The sequence below is a fragment of the Macrobrachium nipponense genome, chromosome 3 (assembly GCF_015104395.2).
Source record: "Macrobrachium nipponense isolate FS-2020 chromosome 3, ASM1510439v2, whole genome shotgun sequence".
NCBI classification, from domain to species: domain Eukaryota; kingdom Metazoa; phylum Arthropoda; class Malacostraca; order Decapoda; family Palaemonidae; genus Macrobrachium; species Macrobrachium nipponense.
In genome coordinates this window covers 107,269,708-107,285,779 of record NC_087202.1, presented here as the reverse complement: position 1 = coordinate 107,285,779, position 16,072 = coordinate 107,269,708, and positions in this window count along the sequence as shown.

Genomic DNA, 16,072 nt, shown 5'->3' with positions numbered 1-16,072 from the left:
CAGCTAAGTTAGTACGCAGTATAGGTTAGTTGGTTCTTTCCGGCCCTCAGTCAGTATTTGCCGTTTTTTAGGTATAAATACGAACTCGGGGTCGGAAGCATGGCAGCATGGTTCTGCCGCGTGGTGGGTTCGTTCTCGGTCTCCCATACCTAGAACATCCCCTTATCTATGTACGCTCTATATTAATTATCCGTTTTACTTAGGGTACTGTCTACTCAGGTTTGTCATGCATGCATGTCTTTTACCTTATGTAGGCTTCTTCTTTCCAGACCCTAGTCCCGGCTCTTAGTATCGGCCTCTGACTAGCTTTGAGTGGTAGACTTTCCTTCGGGTTAGTCGTACACTCCTGGATTTTTTCTCCTACTATATTGTTTTCTTTCTTTTATTTTATTTAATTATACTATGTATTTTGTTATGGTTAGGTTAGTTAGGCGTCTGGCTTAGCCTAGGTCCTGGCTCTTCGAGCCTATGCTACCGCTCATCAGTTCGGGTTGCTTCCCTATAGCATCTCTCTGATCAGTCGGTTTTGGCCCAGTGGGTCTCCATGCTACCGCTTTTCAGTTCAGTTGCTTCCCGATAGCATCTCTCTGATCAGTTGGTTGGTCCTAGGCTTAGTTATCTTATTTTAGTCTTACCGTCTCGTGGTCACTACGCGATCACGAGACAGCCAGACGCCTGCCCAGTCCCCTTCCCCCCTCCTCCCGCTCTTCCATTGAGTCGGGGGAGGGTGGGTCGGTCTGCCCACGCTCGCTCCACATACCCGAGCATGCTTCCCTCTCTCCCCCTCAGGCGGAGGGGCCAGGGAGACGGGACAGACCCAGACTGGACGCGACCTCTCCGGCTCATCGGTCCGGCCCGGTGGTAATGTGGTGGGGGGTACTGGCCTTTCCCCCCATCCGTTGCTTCCTTGTCGCTCCGGTTCGCTCGAGCCTGTATGTCTCCTCGCTCTTCCCGACCTTACTAGGACTCCTTTCCTGATCGGAGTCCTAGCATCCAGCGGGAAGATGTTAGTCCACCCAGTAGAGTGGACCGGAACATACAATGGGTCCCTGCTAAACCTTACCGTATTGCTGAGTTACTACACTCCGCTACGCACTGGACTTGTTCCGGTTCGTTTGAGTTTTAGGTTTAAGTGTTATTAGATTAACTATAAGTTTATCTTAAGTACCTTAAACCTTCCTACCCTTCCCCTTACATGTCTTACCGGATATCTCCGGGATTATAGCTATTCAGGCGATGCAGGGGGGGGTTATGCCCAAATTTTTCCGAGCTCCGGCATGCAACGGAGTTCTTCTGTCCTTTAGCCTGTAAGTGTTATTCTTTAAGATACTCATGTGTCTTCCCACTTACAGGCCACCAACTGTGAGCATCCGGGATGCGCCGCCACACTTCAGGACCCATGTGGACACGAAGTTTGCCGGTCCCATGCTCCATGCGCGACTCTGCACGGGGACATCCAGGTCTGGTACCATGAGACGTGTACCATATGTACGATCTGGTGAGCCAGCTTTTAGAAGGGGTGAGTATTCCATCTCCGGTAGCTGCTCCTCTTCTGTTTTTAGTGCTTAAGTTTTCATCATCCACTTTTAACTTAAGGCATCTAGTTTAAGTTATATTTTAAGTTTTAGTTTTAAGTGATTCTTAAATCTAATCTTCGCCCTCTCTTCCAGGCGCCGGCAGTGAAAGATACCGCTCTGGCAACCCTGCGGGCCTGGGTCGGCGGTTTTGGGAAGAACGCCGCCAAGGGTATGCCCTACATCTTGGAGAAGCGGTTGGCGCTGTTAATCTTCCCCGGAGGCAAGGCAAAAGGATACGTCGACCCGAGTAGGCGGCCCCTACTATCGCCTTCATCCAACAACAGCTGGCTGCCTCATTAACTGACCAAGACCAGGATATCTCCACGGACGTCGCGACTTTAGATATTAATGTGGAACCTATGGTAGGTGTAGACGACCTGTTGGTCGAGGTAGGTAGGGTGGACACCCAAGGGTCACCCTTGGGTGTGACTGTTTCTTCTACTCCTGCAACCTCTCCATCCTTCCAAGGCTTTACAGGTGATGAATTATATACTCCTCCTGAAGCTTCGGTTAGACCTAAGGTCAAGGGTCAAGCAGTGAAATCCTTGACTAAGACGTCGTCGTCGTCTAAGAAGTCGACTTCGCGTCATCCTCCTCACGTAAGTCTCCGGCTGGGAATCCCGGAGCAGACAGGTCTAAAGCTTCTAGCTCCGGCTCTAAGTCCTCGAGGAGTAAATCCTCCAGAGAGAGATCTCGCACCCCGGCAGAGTCACCAGTTCCGCTACCCTTGGTTCGATTCAGAGCCACCCCTCCAACCTCCGCAGCAGCTCCGGCCTTGGACTCCAATGCTGGCCTGTTGCAACAGGTGGGCGACCTGGTTGGGTCCCTAAAGAGTAGCATGGAACAAATGATCTCTCGTCTGTCGGATAGGATTACTTCCCAGGACTCCATTATAGCCGGACTGAGAGAAGCCCCTCTAACCTCTCCTTCACTTTCCAATACGAGTGGAACTCAGCTTCCTCCGTATGACTCGCTACCTCCGTTCTCGATGAACAATCCATGGAGAGTAGCGTCATACGCCCCCTTCCAAGACGGTCTCATTTCCATACCGGAATTCGGAACTCGAAGGATAGAGGACTTCGAGTTCTTCCGGAAAACCTCCAGCCTCCGTTCATAGGCTACGCAAGGCTTACAGCTTCAGCCATGGTTCGGGATGATAGGGTACCAAAGGAGACGTCCTCTATTCACGAGACCAGGCTCAGAGAGAATGGCTCAGATGTTTAGAGGACATGGATTGTTCTAATACCAGGATACAACCTTTCAAGAGTCCCTTTACCATTTTCACAATGGATGAGAGTACCCCGCTCCCGTTCCTAACAAAGATCGCGAGGTCTACCATCCCAGCGGCCCAGAAGGGGGAAAGGGAACCCATGCCTCAATTGAAGGAAGCAGATCCCACATCTCCGTTGCTCCCCTCAGCCGGAGAATTGTGGGAGGACTTGCCAAACACCTTCTCAGCTGGCAAACTCAAACCGGACTGTGCTATGGAGCAGTTTGGTGAAAAGCTACCCAGGCTCCCAGATAGCCTTATTCAGGCTGAATTTGACGCGAAATCGCGTTTAGCCAGATCAATTAACTCTATGGCTATGTCCGAGGTAGCAACCATAGCTTATGGCTCAGAACCGCTGTTTAAGCTCATGACCAAACAAAGCCCTGACTCAAACGGTACAGTCAGATATGTTTGAGTTTGCCACTGCTAGAACGAATTGTAGGAAGCATGTCCTACAAGAGGCAACCATTCGACATGAGCCGAATAGGTTACTCTCGTCTAACATCTGGGGAGCAGATCTCTTCCCAGAAGCTATGGTGAAGGAAGTCCAGTCAGAGGCTACGAGTCTGGAACCAGAGCCTTAAGGACCGTTGGGGCCTTACGGCTAAGAGGAGACAAGACCTAACACCTAAAGGTAAGGGACAGAGGAAACCTAGGCGTTTACCATCCTTACCTGAAAAAAGCAAGCCACGCTTTCCTCAGCAAGTTCAAGCGGGTGTGCCCTTAGTGCAAAACAGCCCAACCTTTCCACCTCTAAGGCTCAATCACAGCCAATTTATGTGAATCCCTCAGCCTCAGCCCTCCACCTCTTACGCCATCTCTCCAGCTTACAATCAAGCCTTCGAGAGTCAAGCTTCACAGAAGTATGACCGCTCGGGTAAGGGAGGCAGAGGTAAGCGTTCCTTTCGCGGGAGAGGATCGGGAGGCCCCTTTAACAGGGGAAAGCACTTCAGAGGAGGCCGAGGCGGTTACCAGAACCAATGAAGAACTTCAGGTAGGAGGGAGGCTGTTTCACTTTCGCCACCGGTGGAACTTCAGCGAATGGGCTCAGAGCATAGTGTCAAAAGGCCTGGGTTGGAGGGCTGGTTGACGAACCCACCTCCATCCAGACCTTTCCGTCAACTTCCTTCCAAGGAATTGACAGAGTACGCAGAGGACCTCCTTCAGAAAGGAGCTATAGCGAGAGTCAAGAGATTAAAATTTCAAGGTCGCTTGTTCAGCGTGCCAAAGAAAGGCTCACAAAAAAGAAGGGTAATCTTAGACTTGTCCCGCTTAAACTTAGCATCCGCTGCGACAAGTTCAAGATGCTCACGATCTCACAGGTGCGGACCTTACTTCCCGTGGGCCGTCACCACCTCTATCGATCTTACAGACGCCTACTATCATATCCCTATTGCAAGACACTTCCGTCCATATCTGGGTTTCAAGATAGGAGACCAGGCTTCTCCTTCAAGGTAGTTCCCTTCGGACTCAACGTGGCACCCAGGGTGTTCACGAAACTAGCGGAAGTGGTAGTGCAACAACTCAGATCACAAGGGATTATGGTAGTAGCGTATCTCGACGATTGGTTGATCTGGGCTTCAACAGTCGAGGAAGCAACAGAGCTACACTGAAAGTGATTCAGTTCCTGGAATATCTAGGCTTCAAGATAAACAGGACCAAGTCAAGACTCACTCCAGAGGTCAGACTTTCAGTGGCTGTGCATTCAATGGAATCTATCCTCCCATACTCTGTCGATTCCATCAACCAAAAGGAAAGAAATAGCGAAGTCAGTCAAGCAATTTCTAAGTCACAAGCTGGCGTCAAGGAGAGCTCAGGAGAGGATCCTGGGTTCTCTCCAGTTTGCATCAGTGACGAACGTCTTAATGAAAGCCAAACTGAAAGACCTAACCAGAATCTGGCGCTCACGAGCAAATGTCAGGTCCAGGGACAAACAAATATCCTCAGTCCCTCTGATTCTAAAGAATCGACTTCGGCCGTGGGCGAAAGTCAAGAATTTGTCAGTGTCAGTACCCCTTCAGTTCCCTCCACCAGGGATTACCATCCACACAGACGCGTCCTTAAGCGGTTGGGGAGGGTATTCCCAGGTCCAAAAGGTTCAAGGAACTTGGTCACCTCAGTTCAGTCAGTTCATATAAAACGTACTGGAGGCAATGGCAGTGTTCTTGACTCTAAAAGGTTGCGTCCCCACCAAAGTACTCCCCACATAAAGCTAGTTCTGGACAGCGCAGTGGTAGTACATTGTATAAACAGAGGAGGCTCCAAGTCACGTCATCTAAATCATGTGATGGTAGCCATCTTCTCCCTGGCAGACAAGTTCAGTTGGCATCTCTCCTCCATCACATAGCTGGAGTGAGAAACGTCATAGCAGACGCGTTATCCCGATCAGTACCCTAGAGTCGGAATGGTCACTGGACAACAGTTCGTTCCAATGGATCCTTCAAAGAGTTTCCCAGGGCTACAGGTGGATCTCTTTCGCATCTCAAGCGAATCACAAACTCCCCTGTTATGTAGCCCCCAACCTGGACCCTCTGGCCTATGCCACGGACGCCCTGGCTCTAGACTGGAACAACTGGAAGAAGATTTATGTCTTTCCCCCAGTGAATCTTCTTATGAAAGTTTTAAACAAACTCAGGACATTCAAGGGTCAAGTGGCTCTAGTAGCCCCAGACTGGCCGAAGAGCAATTGGTATCCCCTAATTCTGGAGCTGGGCCTTCGTCCTCTTCGGATCCCCAATCCCAGGCTCTCCCAGTCAGTACAAACGAAGACTGTGTTCGCTTCCTCAGGGATTCTCAAAACCCTAACTTTATGGATTTCATGAAGTTTGCGGCAAAAAGAGATGCGAATATTGACCCTCAGAATATTCTCTTCTTGGAATCCGATAAAAGGGATTCAACTTTGAGACAGTATGATGCTGCTGTCAAAAAGTTAGCAATCTTCCTGAGAGAATCTGATATTAGAATCATGACAGTTAATTCAGCTATATCCTTTTTCAGATCCTTATTTGAAAAAGGTTTAGCAGCTAGCACGATTACGACAAACAAGTCAGCCTTGAAAAAGATATTTCAATTTGGGTTCAACATAGACTTGACGGATTCCTACTTCTCGTCTATTCCTAAGGCATGTGCTAGACTTAGACCTTCTGTAAGGCCTACGTCAGTTTCATGGTTCTTAAACGATGTTCTAAAACTGGCTTCAGAAACCGATAATGACACATGCTCGTTTATAATGCTCTTAAGGAAAACCCTGTTTTTATTAAGCTTAGCTTCATGGAGCAAGAATTTCAGAACTGTCGGCTTTATCCAGAGATCCGGATCATATTCAATTCCTTCCCACAGGGGAAGTACTACTTTCTCCGGAACGTAGCTTTTTAGCAAAGAACGAAGATCCTTTGATGAGGTGGGAACCTTGGAAGGTACTACCCCTTCCACAAGATGTATCTCTTTGCCCAGTTACAACCTTACGAGCCTTTCTGTCCAGGACCTCCTCATCCTCATCGGGTCCCCTCTTTAAGAGGGAAAAAGGTGGAACTTTATCCATTAAAGGCATCAGGCAACAAATCCTGTACTTTATTAAGCAAGCCAATCCTGACTCTTTCCCGAAAGCACATGATGTCAGGGGCAGTAGCCACCTCAATTAATTATTTCCAACACATGAACTTCGATGAGTTGAAAAAGTATACCGGATGGAAATCGCCGACAGTGTTCAAACGCCATTACCTTAAGTCCTTGGAAGCTCTGAAATTTTCAGCAGTAGCAGCGGGAAACATAGTTTCCCCTGATTCTAGTTAATTTGTAGTAGAAGATTCAGTCCTCCTTCTACCTGCTTCACCCAACAGTTCGTCTATTCCTACCGTGTTCATTTACATTCACCTGGTGTCTTAGCTGCTTTTATGATGATGTAGTGTGTGCCCCTTATTTTTTGCTAGGGACACTCAACAGATGATTATGGATTTTGATCTCATGGATGTTACCCCCTTATTTTTATGCTAGGGGATACATCTCAGTTTATAATGGTTACGGGTTTTGTATATTAAGTCATATGCATTCCTTATATATTATCTTGTTGTTTAATTTGTTCACTTGATTATTTTAATGCTATTATATTTTGATACATGCCTTTACACAGATACCATTTTGTTACATGTAAGCCCAATTTACCTCTGTACATATGTAAATTACCTTATGATAAGAAACATGTTTAGAATTAAGGGTAATTTAAGCATATTTCTATTTGTATCACTGTGTATTTGTATCTTTTTAGCAATTATATTCCTTTTTATATTTACTTTATTTTTTATTTGAGACCTATTCTGATTTATTTTATTACTTTTTGTTTACAATCTTGTGCTATTTCTCTGGTACGATTTCGCGCAGCGACACGAGCTGAGCCCAGAAAAGGGATTTTGACGTAAGGAAAAAATCTATTTCTGGGGCGATTGGCTCGTGTCGCCAGCGAAATCCCACCCTACCCATCCCTTCGCCCAAGATTGTCTGCTAACTTCGATATGGATTGGCCACCAGAGGGGGCGCAGCAGTCGGCAGCATTGGGATGGAGTAGTAGTAGTACGAGCTGCTCACTCTGTGGGTCGGCTTCTCCTCATGGAGGGTTTTTGTTGTGGGAGATTTCTATTGGTATTTGGCTCGTGGTAGTGGTCTCACTCGCCTAGTGTTCATACCGACACCCTCTTGGAGGGTGAGCGAGTCAGTTATACTGACCTTTTTCTTTATTTTATTTATTCTCTGGTAGTGTTAGTACATTTACCCTAGAAATAATAGATTAAAGGATATTTCGCTGGCGACACGAGCCAATCGCCCGAAATAGATTTTTCCTTACGTCAAAATACCCTTAAGTATAGTTATTTAGGAAGATTACAATATTTTGCTTTTTTAGTACTGGTACAATAGCAACAAATGTAAATCTATCAAATTAAGTGATTTTAATGAATTCTTTTAATATTGTTGAATGTTATATTTTTATGCTATACAATAATTCCTCAACTATCCAAGTTTGCACTAGCCAGAGCTCAACATTATCTGGTCACAACCAGACTCCTGGGACCATTTTGAAAGAATTAACAAAAAAACTGCTCTCCAATGGTTGGCAATGCTGCATTGATTTTAGGAAATGTTGGTAGCACTGCATACACTTATAAACATGCTGAGAAAGGGTTTGAGAGGTGTGTAAGACCAGGAACAGAGTTTCCTGGGTGTGGAGGGTAGGGGGTAAGGGGAGATTGGATGGCTGGGTGTGACTGGCAATGGTGTGCTGGGAGAGAGAAGTGGTAGTAAAGCTGTTTACAGGATTAAGTATGCAGAGAAGGGATTGTTGGGGATGCTTGGTGACCAGTTGAAGGAGTTTCCCTGGCTAGGAGGGGGATAGGAATGCCAGTGGGACAGGTGGAGAGGGGTAGGCAGGAGTTTGGTTTCGTTAGAGCTCATTTTGTTTTTTACGTTTTTTGTGTTTATGCTTTTTCCACATTTTGTTGAAGGATTTTACAGTACAGTATTGTACTGGTGCCTATTCCCCGCAAATATGGGGGAGGAACACTGTACCACACTAAGAAATGCCCAACTATACATACGTACAGCCTACAACACATTAATGTTTTTTCATGTTTTATTAAAGGGTCTTACTGTACTGTAACTTGTAATTAAATAATCCAATAGCGAACTAAGAGACACTCTGCCGTACATACACACAGCTAATAATATGAACAAGTTTAACACATATACTCAAGTGTCATGCAACTTTTGAGGACCTAATTTTGAAGCTAATTTTAAGGGGATTGCATCATACAGGAGATATAAAATTAGCGTACGTAATATTCACATATTAGTATCATATTTATCATATTTAAAAAAAAAAAGAAATGTAGGTACACAATCCTGTATCTATAATCTCTAGGGCTAGATGTGATTTGGTTTATGGAATTGTTTGGATTTCAGAAATGTGGGGTCAGGATCGTAATCAAACATCACTACTGTAGCAAAAATATTTATTTTATTTTTCATGTTTTTTCACTGTTATTTATTCATTATAGTTTACTATTTACATTAATATTAAATGAATGTTGGATAATTAAGATCATCAGTAATAAAATAGTAGTTGGACAATTAACACCTTATGTTCACCAATGCTTTCTATTTTCAACAAAAATGTTCTGTAGAAGACAAAATTATACATAATGAAAATATTGTAATTCAACTTGATGATAAGTAAGGCTATATTGACAATTACTGGTCTTGGCAAGTTCCCAGGAGAAACTGGATCGGGAAAGGGTTGATCTTCTCCTGTTTTGTCAGAGCCTGGTTATCATGATAAATATGGAGAATTCCAATCTACTTCCCAGCTAGAGGATTCTTTACGTGGGAATGGTAATAGATATACAGCATCATCAAGGGTTTTTCTGTCAGACCAGAGGTCAGAGAAATTCAGGACTCTTGACACGCTCCTTCCTTCTGAGGAGGAAACAACCAGCGCACGAGTGGCAAGTATTCTGGGTCTCTTGTCTTCTCTGGAGAAACTGGACCTCATCGCGTTTTCACATTTGATCCCTGCAGTGGAGACTGGAGGAGTTTTGGTCCCCAGCAGAAGATTCCCCTCAGGTTCTGGTCGTCTGACTACCACAGAAGCACTTTGACCTTCTGTGGTGGTTGGATGACCAAAACCTGACAGTGGGAACTCCTCTTCATTTACCCCCTCCAGATCTGCTATTGTTCTTGGATGCCTCCTCTGAAGGTTGGGAGCTCATCTTGAAGAGCTCCTGACCTTGGGGGCGTGGAGCTCTCAGAACAAACAAAGCGCCTCAGGGGCGTGATCGGTATGGTGTTGGCGTGCCACCTCGGTAGTAGTGAGTTTGATTTTTGGGCATTCCACTGAGGGGTTAGAGATGTGTATTTCTGATGATAGTTCTCTCTCGACGTGGTTCAGAAGTTACATAAAGCCATTGGTCCCGTTGCTGAATAACTACTGGTTCCATGCAACGTAAAAACACCATACAAACAAACTCAGGACAAACAACTCCATGTCAACGTGTTGGCATTGAAAGCAGCTTTGTGCCTGGTTCTTAAAGGAGTTTGGAAGGAGTATGGTGGGTCACTCCATCGTTCTGATATTGGACAACACCACGATAGTAGTGTATGTGAAAAAACGGGGGCCTGGTGTCCCACCAACTTCATTCATTGACAGTTGAATTATACCAGTGGGTGATCGACAACTCAGTGGAGCTCATGGCCAGGTATATTTAGGGCAAGAGGAATTTGGTGACCAACAAGGTAAGTTATCGAAGTCAAGTTCTAGGTATGGAGTGGTCTCTACATCAGGACATAGTAGACATAGTAGACTGGCTATTCCATCTATGGGAAAGGCCCATGTTAGACATCTTTGCTATGTGCTTCAACAGGAAGCTAGAGGTTTACTGTTCTGTGGTCCCAGATTCATTCACTGTGGCAAAGGATGCCCCTTAGCATTCTTGGGACGTCCCAGAAGTGTATGTCTTCCCTCCATTCTGCTTGATCCATTATGTCCTGAACAGAGTGATGGGTTCCAGGAATCTCAGGATGACCCTGGTAGCTCCTTTGTGGTCCCAAGCAGAGTGGTTCCCAGACCTTCTGTCTCTCTTTCAGATGTTGCTGAGATGAGATTTCTCCTTGGCACAACCCTCTCCGCCAACCTCATATGGAGGTACCACCAGTTGGTGAAGTTAAGCAGTAGTTGCCTCAGGATATGAAATTAATCCGTTTCAAAGCGGCCTTTGCAACCTGATTTTTTCGTATCTCGAACTACGTTTTACATGTAAATTGCCTAATTCGTTCCAAGTCCTACAAAAACACCACAGTAAATTTTAAAATAAAGGTAAATTGACCAATAAACAATGAAATACAACAATTTGGACCATTCAATACCTAACATAACCTTTATTGTAGTATGTACCTATAAATAAAGTGTATTAACATACATGGTACAAGAAATACTGTACGTACATGTGCGTACATATGTAGTCAAATGTGGAACCTTACCTTTCGAGTGAGGCGATCTCCGAAAGTGGCGACAGAGGAGGGGGACAAATGGCAGAAAACATGAACACTCAGCTTTACGAAACACATTAAAAAAATGGACAGAAAAACATTAACACTAAACTTTACGAAACACATTAACAAATGGCAGAAAAACATTAACACTTCTTGATTATCTCCATCTTCGTTCTCCATAGAAAGCATCCTCTTCTGTCCGTGAACTTTAGCAACATTCTTGGGACCCATGGCTAATAACGTAAGTAGTTAAGTTCACACACAACATGATAAAGTAACTTACAGTAGAATAAAAGCGAAATCACTAACACGAATTTACGTTAACAAACGAAATATATGTGAACAAACGAATTCCGGTGTTAATGATAACGCTGCCGCAAAAAATGGTCAAGGAACGCCTTTACATAGAGGCATGATGTGACAGATGCTGACCAATAGGAGAGCAGGATCTTACGGTGGTGACTAGCATCAGGAACCAACGGGAGAGCTGGAGGATGGTGGGAAGTCTATTCAGTTGGCGGCGCGCAAGTTTTAAAATTGTTCTCGGCGGTCCGGGAGAATTACCCTTTTGCAACCTGAATTATTTTCGTATACTGAAGCAAATAAATCTTGGTCTTTGCTTTCGTAACTTGGATTTTTCGTAAGTAGGGACTTTCGTATGTCGAGGTTCTGGTGTATATCTTAGTTTTACCAAACCACTGAGCTGATTAACAGCACTCCTAGGGCTGGCCCAAAGGATTAGATATTTTTACATGGGTAGGAACCGATTGATCACCTAGCAACAGGACCTACAGCTTATTGTGGGATCCGAACCACACTATATTTAGAAATTAATTTCTATCTCCAGAAATAAATTCCTCTGACTCCGTGTTGGCCGAGCCGTGATTTGAACTTCGGACCACCGGATTGGTAGCTGAGCGCGAAAACCACTCTTCCAATGAGGAACTACCACCAGTTGGTAGGGTCTGTATCTCTTCATGGCTGAAGGCTGTCCAGTATCTTGTGAGTGAGGGGTTTTTCTCACAGAGCAGCTACGCAGATTCTGGCTAACTCAGACCTTCATCAGCCGTGTACCAGGACAAGTGGGCCATCTACTATTATTGGCGTTGTTGATGAGGTTTCTCTCCACCTGGAACTTCTGTTCAGTGGATAGTGGACTTTCTGATCTTCCTCAAAACAGAGAAATGTCTTTCTGTGTCTGCTATCAAGGGCTACAGGGCAGCCTTGGGATTAGTTCTATGCCTGAAAGATGTGGACATCCCTTCATTCTGGGAGATCTCTATGTTGTTCATGAACTTTGAGCAGTCTTGTTCACCTAGAGAACTCAAAACTCCTATGTGGGACCACACTCTTATTCAGGGTAGTCTCACTCAAGCTCCATTCGAACTACCGTTGGTGGTCATACAGTAATGTGAAACACATCAGGAGTTGGGTGTCCGTGGCTTGAGAATTTGCCCTGGAACTTGTGGCTGAGGCTCAAAATCCCTCGGCTCACAATGACAGATTTGCCTCTTTTTTTTCCATTCTGTCCCTGAAAGAATTTGTTAACAACAATCTTCAAAAGTTACTGCTTTGTCCTGTCGAGTGCATACTGCATTGTTATCTAAAAAGGACTCGCCACCTAAGACCTAGATGTCATAGACTTTTAGTGAGCACAGGCAGCGCCAAGAAGGAAGTGTCCAAGAATACCATGGCAGTCCCCGGTTATCAGCGGGAGTTCCGTTCCAGGGAGTGTGCTGATAAGTGAAAACCACCATTAACTGAAACTCAGTGATTTATGGCACTGGTAACCAGTACCAGAAGCACACTTATGGCACCGATAATCGGAAATCGTCCCATTATGGTGCTAGACAAGCCCCACTGAACCAGATCGCCGATAACCTGGGACTGCCTTATATCATTTTGGCTATGTGAGGTGATTAGGCAAGCCTACTCCTCATCTTCAAGTTCTGTCACCAATACTGTGCATGCAAAAGCACATGTCATCAGAGGAATAAGTTCCTCCCTGGTTTTTAAGAAGAACTTGTCTGTTCATTCATAGGATTTTGAATGCTGGTTCCTGGCTTCGGCAAACCACTTTCACTTCCTTTTACCTAAAGGATATTGTCCACAGGTCCTTAGGCACTTTTTCCTTTGGTCCGGTGGTGGCTGCCTAAGAAGTTGTGTAGCTCATCCACTGCCCCTGGCGGGACAGTTCATATCATGCCAAAGATGATTTTGTGGAAGAGAGAATGAATGAGATGACTAGTCTCCTTTTCTTCTTTTTTTTTTTTTTTTTTTTTTTTCTATTTTCTCCTCTTCATTCCTATGGGTGGGTTGGAGATTATACATATCATACACTAGAACTGGCTTGATGCAGGTGAGTTTGGCAGCCTTACTTGTACAGAATTTTTTTTTTTTTTTGTGTTCCATACAACATAGTGTTCAATACAACATACAAATCTGCTTCTCAGTAGCATATACTCCTCTCTCCAGCAGGGAAGTGAGGAGTGGTGACAAACCCTTTGCTTGTGGCCATCATGGTATGTGAATATGTATTTTGATAAGAGACTGCTGATTTCAGATACTATTTGGTTCCTTCCAGGAATGGACATCATTGTGAGTTAAAATATATATTGAATGTTTCATTTATGGTAATCCATTTTATATAACTTATTTTTCTTCCAGGCATGTGGAAGACAAGAAGGAAATAAATACTCTCATCACGAGGAAGGATTTTCAATTAACTTTCACCCATATTGCAACAAATTTTCTGTTTTCATCAGGCCACCGAATATCTGTTCTGTCACTTCCAGAAAATTGTCGTCATAAGTTAATATTTGGTCATTTTCCTTCATGATATAATACTTATATTGCTCTGACAGAATATTAAGTAACGGAATTGCCTTTTATTGTTCTAACTATTCTGTTTCAAATACTTTAGTAATTTTTTTTATCTTACTCATGAAGCTAGAGTAATATTACATTCTTCCTGTCTTAGCATAGAGTTCAATTAAAATTAGAAGTGCAATTTTCAGTAGGGCTCACTTGTTTGTGACCTTTATGCCCTGGTAATGTCACATTTATATAACTCGTAAATATTGATTAGCAGATCTCTCACAGAATTCCAACCCCATCCTCCCCTTCAGGTAAATGGAACTTTGCTGAACGAGTCTGAAGCTTTAACTATTCTAGGTGTAACTTTGACGCACATCTAACTTTAGGGAAACATCTTATGAAAGTTTCAGCAAATGCTGCACAAAAGTTATGTATATTCTTCGTAAGGTTTCATATACTATCTACGTATAAAAGTATCTCAGTGCACAACCTGTTTTAGGTCATTTCTCTTTCCTTTACTGGAATATGTACTGTTCTTTGATGTGGATGTCTGTTCCCGCCAGAGATTTATCTCTTTTAGATAAAGTGGTTCGTGCTGATAGGTTTCTTTTTCCTAAATGCTAGTTGTAGTTATGACTTGGACCATTGACGGATTGTTTCTTTTTTTGTCACTTTTTTATAAGTTGTATTTCATCAGAGATCATTCACGTTCACAATTGATCTCTGATCCCTTTACCTGCCAGGAGCAACCAGATTTGTTGAACAGCAGCACTAGCATGCATTAAATGTGTCTTGCTATCAAAACTTCCTCAGTCAAAGGTCCTTTATTCCTCAAACCATGGACTTTGGAACTTTGGAACAGCCTCCCAGAGGATGTCATGGAATTAGAACTTCAGAAGTTCAAGTGAAAAAAAATGCAATGCACTATTACCCTAGAACTATTCTCCTTGCATTTTTATACATTTTTATCTGTTATTTTTTTTGAATTAGTATGATTTTCCTCTTACTTCTTCCTAATGGATACCATATTCTTTGGAAGCTTGGATTTCAAGTCAATTGCCCCTGTGGGCTTGTTCCATATGAGTAGCATTCATATTCTGAATAATAATAATAATATACAGTAATAATATTCTGTGAATAGCTCATATGACTCCATCTGTAAAATATGAAGAGAATCAGGTCACCATTGATAATTACTGTTTATGCCAATATATGAGGCACTTTTTTTATTTTTACCCCACAAAGAGGTCAAGCATTTTTCTCTGTTGCATATATAGTAAAGGTTAGGTCATTGTGTTTTTAAAGTATTTGTTGAAGCTAAATTCTGCTCAGACTCCATTGAGTATGATCATTCCAAAAGATGAGAATAGACTAATCTGTAATAGTGGGTCTGTGGTTACACTGCTGCAAGCTTGCTAAGCAGTGGGGATGCAGGCATTGTTCACACTTAGAAATGCTTGTTCTGTGTTGGAGTTATCAGGTCCAGTCTTGTTAGGTTCTGATTAACCCTTAAACGCCGAGCCTCTATTTACCAAAGTGTCTGTCGTATCCTGGCGGTGTTCGTGAGTTAGCGCAGAAGCGGAAAAAAACTTTTTTTTTTTTAAATCACAGCATGCTTAGTTTTTAAGATTAAGAGTTCATTTTTGGCTCCTTTTTTTTGTGTCATTGCCTGAAGTTTAGTATGCAAGCATCAGAAATGAAAAAAAATATCATTATCATATATATTGGAATATATGACAGCGCGAAAAAAAATTCTTACAGGCAGTCCCCGGGTTACGACCGGGGCCTCCGTTCTTGAGACACAGTGTAACCCGAAAATCGTCGTAAGCTGGAACATCATCAAAAATCCTAAGAAAACCTTAGTTTTAATGCTTTGGAAGCATTCAAAACTATGTAAACTGCATTCTTATTGTATTTTTCATCAAAAAACCTTCAAGATATTTATTTTGCATTTTTGGTGTCATATTTCTTCTGCCAGATCAGCATTGGAGGCGTCATAACCCTGAACATGCGTCGTAACCCCTGGAAATAATTTCTGATGAATATAATCAAAAAGCACCTTAACCCTCGGAACATCGTAAGCCGAACCCGTCGTAACCTGGGGACTGCCTGTATATAATTGTATACAAATCGCTCTGTGAGCAAAACGGTTAAGCTAATGAGTTAATTTTTTTTCTTTGTATTGAAACACTAACCTGGGATGATTTGGTATATAACAAATTGTAAAATGATCCAAGCAACAGAGAAAATATATCACAAAATGATGCATGAATTCGTAATGCGCGGACGTAAACACAAGTTTTTTTCAAAAATTCACCTTAAATCAAAATATTGTGCTAGAGACTTCCCATTTGTTGCAAAATGAAGGTAATTG